The 8,606-nt window shown below is 43.7% G+C and overlaps 1 protein-coding gene across 1 annotated transcript in view; it reads right to left on the minus strand.

The window, feature by feature from the left end:
- Positions 1-7,750, minus strand: part of LOC147698983 (beta-1,4-galactosyltransferase 3-like) — a 156,821-nt gene extending 149,071 nt beyond the window's left edge. The window contains exon 1 of the mRNA XM_086936295.1: positions 7,650-7,750. The gene's annotated coding sequence lies outside the window, so the exon portion shown is untranslated. The remainder of the gene's footprint in view (positions 1-7,649) is intronic.
- Between the last annotated feature and the right edge of the window lie 856 nt (positions 7,751-8,606).

Here is an 8,606-nt window from a genome sequence, read left to right on the forward strand (position 1 = left end):
AGAGTCGCAGTGCGTTATTTCAAATGCCTTGGGAGAGTGTACACTCCCATAGGTGAAGATAGGTCCCTGAAATACGGGGAAACCTGTTGTCCTCTTGAGACCGTACCAGAATGGTTTCTATGTTAGCTCCCACCACACCCATCAATGACGTTAGCATGCTTTTACCCCACCGGACAGCATGCACAGAGGAACAGGTAAGTGCAGCTCCACACATACAGTGGGATCTTCCAAATCGCCCCCGCCCCTCAACCCCTCCCCATCCCTCCACAGCTGAGTCTTTCAAAAATAGGCTTCACTTGAAAGGGGAGAATCTTCCCTCATCACTGCTTCAATCAAAAGGGTTCCTGCTTTTGGGATTGCAGACTTAGCACAACACACAAGCGGGAACTGCCACCAGATGTGAGGGAGATTTGTATTTAAGAGTGGGGCATATAATGAAGTTTATCGTTTCTCCATCTGAGGGGAGGAACGATCCATCCCCAAAGTAGGGCACAATGAGAATTGAAAATACAGCATCCATTTTCTTTATGGTAATGCCAGCCCAGGGTCTTCCTGCCACCACCTTCTAAACCCCACGCCCCCACCCCCCCCCACACCCTCTCAAGTGCAATGGGGTGACATAAGGGGCACTACTGGCAAATGGGGAGTCACAGCTTTCCAATGGTGCCGCTCTACCAATTATATATGCCTGAGGATCGTCTGACACTGATCTACAAGCAAGAACCACAGACATGAGTCCCTTGCTCATTGCACCATCAGGATTCAAGCAAGCCGGGCCGACGACGGCTGTAATGCCAGAAACCGGTCCCCGGAAGCTTGTTTCCTTCCCAGTATAAGAATTGGCTTCGTAGTTTGGTTTGCCCTGTTCCCATGATGCACTGGGACAGGGACAGACTAATTTGCATGTAGCCAGGTTCTGAGCTGGGATGGTGCAGTGAGCTAAAAAACGGTGATGGATTAAGCCCTGAACTCTTGACTAGGTAGGAGTATTCTGCATCATTCAGAAACTCTGTCCATCACCACCCCCTTTTCCAAAATAGAACCACACTAGGCCACCAGGATTTTTTTTTGGGGGGGGGGGCTTCCTCAGGGAGCAGAAAAACTATTATAGATATGGGTCAGCTCACCTTGCACATTGGTTAACTTCCTGCGATTGAGAGCAAGGACCTTTCAGCCAGCCCTCTTCGTCTACTACTGCACGGTTGTGTCATTCACGTTTGCCTCTGGCTTACTTCTGTATATAGCATAGGGCAATGTTTAAGTCTATTTCAGCCATTGGCGGACTTCACTTTCACAAGGAGTAGGAGTACATCCTCACACAGAGTAGTTCCTTTCAATGCCAGAGACTACTATGGCAACATTTTAAGTCCCTGCGCTCATTATTTTATATGGGAAGGTGTTGCAGTATTGGCCATATGGGGTACTGAAATAACTTTTGGTTGTAGTAACTTGCACTGCTAAATTTGGCTCAAGGGTGTGAAGACATGCAAGTCTACTATACCTTTGAATAACCTTACACTCAGATTTTGTGAACAGCCAAAAAGGTTACTCAAAAGTCTAAGAGTAAATTACACAAAAGTGCAAAAAGTTATCTTTGTGAATAACCTTGCATGCGCTTATATCTTATGTGCCTGGGCTGCCATGAGGGGCTTAGCACTCATTTGCCCAGCCCAACGCAAAGTCCTAGTATCCCATTACTTGCATACTACAGGACCAAGGCCAGTAATGCCCCAGGCACCCCCACAAGCAACAGTCAAGTGTTGATCTCTGGCCAGGTCAAACCTGGTTGTGCTGGGGCTGGTTCACTTTTCAGTCAATGGTATCAAACGTTCTTTTTGCGGAAAGATGATTTAAGACTAAGAAGATTTGGGAGACGTTGCTGTCTTTAACATATATTGTAATGATCCAAGTCCAAAACCATTGGTGCAACCATAAATTTGAGCCTGGCAAAAATCCAAAAATAAATATGTGCACCTCAAATATTTAGTTTGGATAAATCCGATTTACAAATCAGGAGACTGATGATGAAACGATAAGTATGGATAAAAATCATTAACCGAGATAAAATTGCAATTTTGCTATATACCGAATCTGACAGTTTGAATGTACATACGTCTTGTTGTTCATCTCTAGACTTGTATTTTATACAATCTCAGAACTTTTATTTTAATGCGAAATTTGAAAGATCAAATTCCTGTTTAGGCCGAAATAACTTTTTTCAGCCCACTTGTAATTATTATTTGGGACACCCATCTGCCATTTACCCCTCTTCGTACCTATTTTCCACCTACCCCCATCCAAAGAATATCACTAAGTGCCACAACCCTTTCATTCAGCTCCTACGCTGCCTCCAACTCACTCTCAAGCCAGAGAGTAACAACCAGTTGCAGCTGACGGCAATAAGGTAACCTCATCACTAAGTTCCTTCTGCCTCCCTCTTTCAGACATAGAACAATATAGAATTGGTCCCAGCAGAGCAATTCTTAACACAACACACAGTTGTAAACACAATAAGCATAAATATACTAATACGTTTGTAAAGGTTTAGTGCAATGTTATTTAATCACATTGAACGTGACAAATGCTTATGAGTCAGCAAATAAATTTTAAAAAAAGCAAACGACAAGTGCCCCACATGGGTGGGAAGAAAAGATTGGGGGGGGGAGGGGGAGGGGGGGGGGAGGTATAGTGCATAAAGTGAGGGCCCTGCTAGAGAGACGGAGGCTTCTCCAACACTCTGAGATTAAGCAACGGACAGGCCGTACGAGTGTTGACGACCCAGAACAATAGAGATTCTATGGAAACAACGCATTGGAACTTTACAGTCCAAGGGACATTAATCATTTTTCTGACTTGATGGCCACTCTAAAGGGCCAAATTCCCTATTAATTAAATCCAAGTGCCTACCACCCGCTCTACGCCTTTAGAGCCTACAGGCCCAGCAATCTACGCTACCACCTTCAGTCAGTGGTGGTTAATGGTGCCCCCATCCTCCCCCACACGCAGTCCTGAGGAAGACCCCACTGTAAGGGATTAAACAACCTACATATATCCGGGGGTCGAAAAGTCAACTTTATAATTGTCACATGCCAGTTTGATCAACAGCGATTGTTCGCTGTGATCTCGTGTTGTTTCAATCATGGCTATGCATTTCTTATCATTTTAATTGTGAGGCTTAAGTTTAAGCCGTTCTCCTATGTAAATAATTGTGGGATGAGTATAATGTCACTACCTTTCCTTTACACTTTTTAACCCTCACTTGATGCACAATACCTCTTTCTCCCGCTAATCTTTTCTTCCCCCACATGTGGGACACTTGTCGCTTGCTTTTTATGATTTATTCGCTGACTCATAACCATTTGTCACGTTCAATGTGATTAAATAACATTGCTCTAAACCTTTACAAACGTATTATCTATACTACTATTATAAAGAGAGAACTTGCACCTTTTGGCCGGGTAAACTCGGGAACCACATTACCAATCACAACACCCAATACAGCGTTGGAAAGGGCAGTTGCAGCAGAAGGACATAGGCTATGCAGACACCCACCATATACATTTAAAGTGTAAAAGAACCGTGCCAGCAAAGTAGTCCCTTGTGGGCGTGTCTGCATTGTGCTGTGGGTGTGTGCTGGGGGCGTGACAATCGCTGGGGGCATTCCGTCAGAGTGTTGTTTTTTCTTCCCAGGTTCTATACATTCCTGCTCCCTTAACCCCTTCGACGCTGATGACGAGCTGGGCTCGTCATGGCGTAGCCTCCTCGCACGCTGATGACGAGCCCAGCTCGTCACGTAAAGTGCGTTTTTTTAAAACCCAGCGTGCGAGCGGAATTCCGCTAGCGCGCATGCGGTTAAAATAGTAATTCAGTGGAGGTCCCATTCTCTTAGACCCACCCCAAGCACAGTTATGGGCAAAAATACAACTAAAAGGCCCTGCAAAGCATTATGGGATAAGCTTAGCATAATTTTTAGCATTCATGAAAGGGTTTCAATGTTTTGGAATTTTAATCATCAGGGACATCTTGGGACGACTAGGTGAACTGCAGCTTGATGTATAATATTTTAAATGCTATTGCATTTGCCTCATCAGGGAGATCTAGGGACGGCGAGGTGAACTGCAGCTTGATATATAATATTTTAAATGCTATTGCATTTGCATCATCAGGGACATCTAGGGTCATGAGGTGAACTGCAGCTTGATGCATTATATTTTAAATGCTATTGCATTTGCCTCATCAGGGACATCTAGGGACCATGAGGTGAACTGCAGCTTGATGCATAATATTTTAAATGCGATTGCATTTGCCTCTTGGGGACAACTGGGGAGAACGAGGTGAACTGCAGCTCTTTGTAGAATTATTTGGATACGATAATATTCACTTCCCACTGCTAATCTCGTCCCATAATGGTTTGCAGGGGCTTGATCTCAAAATCATCACCTCTCTCACTGCTTGCTGGAAGCTAATTTCACTTTTGTGAAATGACTATATGCATTTTAGCATGTAGAAATACTTGTTATTTTACCTTGAATATATGAGGCTTCTGTTTTAATAATTGGAAATCTGACGGAACGAAATATTGCGGATTTATTGTACCAAGTTCACGCCAATTCCGCCCACCCCTACTTTAAATACCCCTGCACCCCATAATCATAACCCACCCTTACTCTATAAAATACCCCAACACCCTTAAACACTAACCCATCTTAACCCTATAAATATACCATGTACCCCAAAACCCAAACCTATCCCTAAACCCTAAAAATACCCCTGTACCCCAAAACCTAGCCCTGAACCCTATAAATACCCCTGTACCTCAAAACCCAAACATACCCCTGAACCCTAAAAATACCCCTGTACCCCAAAACCCAAACCAACCCCTGAACCCTAAAATACCCCTGTACCCCAAAACCCAAACCTAGCCCAGAACCCTTAAAATACCCCTGTATCCCAAAAACCCAAACCTACCCCTGAACCCTAAAAATACCCCTGTACCTCAAAACCCAAACCTAGCCCAGAACCCTAAAATACCCCTGGTTCCTAAAACCCAAACCTAGCCCTGAACCCTAAAAATACCCCTGTACCCCAAAACCCAAACCTAGCCCTGAACCCTTAAAATACCCCTGCACCCCAAAACCCAAACCTACCCCTGAACCCTAAAAATACCCCTATACCCCAAAACCCAAACATAGCCCTGAACCCTAAAAATACCCCTGTACCCCATAACCCAAAACTATATCTGAACCATTAAAATACTCAAACACCAGAAAAAACATATACCTCAGTACCCCAAAACATATACCCCTATACCTATACTTGCCTTAACCAAACATTTTTAAAAAACATGCTTTTACCATTCATGCATTTACAACGAATTTCGTTGTAAATGTATGCGTGGTAAAAGCATATAAAATGTAATGCCATGCGTTCCAATGGCATTGCGTAGTCATGATACTTTCGTAATGAAAGTATGCAGAGTGATGGTATGCAGAAAGAAATTTGCGCAATAATGGGTGTTTACCCTCCCCCGTAAGTACATTGGTGGCACGGCGGCCCACATCTCCAGCAACATACTCATATTTTTTCACCACCAATTGGAAAAATGCACAGGTCTCTCTCATTGATGCCCAGCACCGACATACACTTTTAGACACCTCCCACCACAAGTTCTAGAATTGCGAACTTTAGAGATGGGGAGCTACGTTAGAATCTCGGCATCAGCTCAACATCCTGTGATTACAGTCAAATCGCTTTGTCTCCCCGTGCCTACCATAAATCAATGTGTTCTTCTGTAATGTAAATTGTGCTCATGCCATGTTGTCGCGTTCGCGCTATATAATATTGCAAGGAAAATAAAGTAGGGAAACTCGAGTTCACACACTACTGAATGCGCACTCTTAAGTGCACTAGCAGTGCACTGTGAATCGGAGCGTTTCACAGGCCTGTCACAGATAAGAAATGCTATCAAAATGAAATCCTACGAAACAATATACTACTGGCCGGCAGCAATTCATACCCGGACAATGTCCGGACGGGCTGCTAGTTATATATATGTTTATTGTGTTCCCAACTGTGTGCTGGGTTAAGAATTGCTTTGCTGGGACCAATTCTGTATTGTACTATTTCATACCCAGGTCCCAGTGCCTTGTTTGGGTTTACTCTTTCATTGTAAATCCCTCTTTCAGGCAGCAGTCAGTTTGGAGTAGGAAGCAAAAGGAGTAGGTTTTCATACTTGCCAACATCTGGGAATATCTGTGAGGAAGAATTGGAGGAAAAAAAAAAATCAGAGCACTTTTGCCCTCAATATTAAGCAGCAGAATGGGTAAAAAAGGACCCCACATGTGCTTTTAAAAATTATGTTCATCCACCTGAATCAGGAGTTTTGGTATATTTATAGGTCGTGCCAGCTGCCTTCATGTATCAAAGGTAGAAGGTGTAGACTGCTACAATAGAAAAAGAACTTGCGAGGGGAAAGCTCCTTGGATCAGAATTAGGAGGCTGGGTATACATACAGAAGTCAAATGAAAAAAATTATGATCTGATAAAAATATATTATTTGTATTTAGCATCTAAATTAAAATAACATTTAGGAACAACATAGAGCAGTGGTTGTTAACCTGAGGTTGAGGGACTTCTAGGTATTAACAACCCATACTCACAGGGTCTGCAAATGCTTAGAAAATGTAATACTTTTAACGGACTAATAAAAAGTGTATATACATAAGAAGGAAAATGTAAATTGAAAATGTTTAAATGTTCTGCAAATATGAAGGACTTTGAAATTGGAGGCAAAAAAATCACATTGGTATCCTTAGATTTATTTGTGGGAGCAGTACAAATGCATCAAACCGAATACAGTATGGACTATGGGTGGCCGCAATTTAATTTAGAAATGCTCCAACCTACCCATTTAAACAAAAATGTAGAATATATATATATATATACACATACATATACACATACACATACTCGAATGTGTACTAAACTCCAAATGAAGAAAATAGAAGTCCGCCTTGCAGTATAACATGCACATTGACCTCAGTAGCAGTAACCCATCGAGCTCTCTTAATACTTATCGAACAACTAATGTGGTAATAAAAACCATGACTGGTTTAATTAAAGTCATAAATCGGGGGACAGCCATTAGGTGGATTATAGCATACCTCAGTTAGTCAAACTAGTGCGTATATGGCACATTCAAGATACCGAAGCGGGAAGTTTTGCTCTGAAGTGATATTTTTAGACACTGCCACCACTTTGAGAATACTCGAGCTTCTGGTTGGTAGGTGTAGAAAAGCGGACATTGGCTCTGTTAAATTATAAATATACAGTAAGGAAGCTATCTTTTAAAAGTGTTTGATGATGAAACGTGGGCGACTAGGACTTCCAAATGAAAGCTGAATGAGTCCACGCCTTCACCTCAACAGGTGCCGGGTGCCTCCTCCGTGAGGCGGCGACAGCAGGCGGACACTTCGCTCAGCGTGTAAACACACAAGCCCGTCAGACCCACTCCCTGTCAGCGCTCAGGCTTCCCCTCTGTCAGACACGAGGCTGTCCCTCCTGACATGACCATGGCGCCCTACAGGAAGGAGCCGGGTGACAGGCCGCGGCGCATGCGCACAGAGGCAACGGGGACTCGGGGACCCTACCTGCCGGTTTCTGCTCACAAACCGCCTCTTGCTTGAGTGCCGCGCGCGCTCTGACGCATCCAGCTCCCAGTGCCCTCGTCTGTCTCGAGGGCGAGCTCATTTGCTAAGCCGCTAGAGGTGAGGCGTCTGACGTCAGACGTTACGTGTGGCGGAGCGGTCACACGGCGAGAGCGGTGCCCGTTTTCTGTCAGAGGGCGCGTGGCTCGGTTTGAGATGTGCCTGAGCTCTTGAGAAGCAGAAGCGAGGCGTTTACTGGAGGGGCAGAGCCTTTCCCGGTTTTTTATGTATTTATTTATTTAATGCGATTTAATATAGCGCGAACATTACCCGAAGGTGTCAGAGCGCTTTACATAAGAACCAGTTGTGATACATAAGGACTCAGGATTACGTGCATTGCATAAAAGATACAAACAGAAAAAAAATTGCAAATGCACAAGTTATTGTCACACAAGGAGGAGCACTCAAGGAAGGGATACGAATGGATATACTCTAAGAGTCACATAGGAATGGTAGAGAGTACAAAGGTCTAGTGCATATACTAGTGATTAGAGTTATCTTAATGGAGTGTGTGTGCTGCTGTCTTGCCACCGATGTTTTGATGCAGGCTGTCTTATCTGGCATGTCGTGTGACATTTTCGGCCACTCCTGAATATTTGAATTAAGAGCACTTTGAGGTCCGAATGCATGCCATCAGACCCCTTTCAGGCGTGAGACTGACGATTTTCCAAGTTGCTTTATTTTAGCTGTCACATTTCTAAAGCTGCCCCTGCTACAATAGAAGTTCAGTAGGAAATAAAATGCTCATGATTTTGTTTTTCAAAATCTGCCACTTTCCTGCTTTGAAATGTTGACATGTATGGGTATCGGTTAGGGACAACAAAGGTACCAGAGGGTCTTAAATGAAAACGCCCAAAAGTAAAGAAGACTAACGAGAACCCACAATTCCACACAGATTGT

This window comes from Lissotriton vulgaris, chromosome 8 (genome assembly GCF_964263255.1).
Source record: "Lissotriton vulgaris chromosome 8, aLisVul1.2, whole genome shotgun sequence".
NCBI classification, from domain to species: Eukaryota; Metazoa; Chordata; class Amphibia; order Caudata; family Salamandridae; genus Lissotriton; species Lissotriton vulgaris.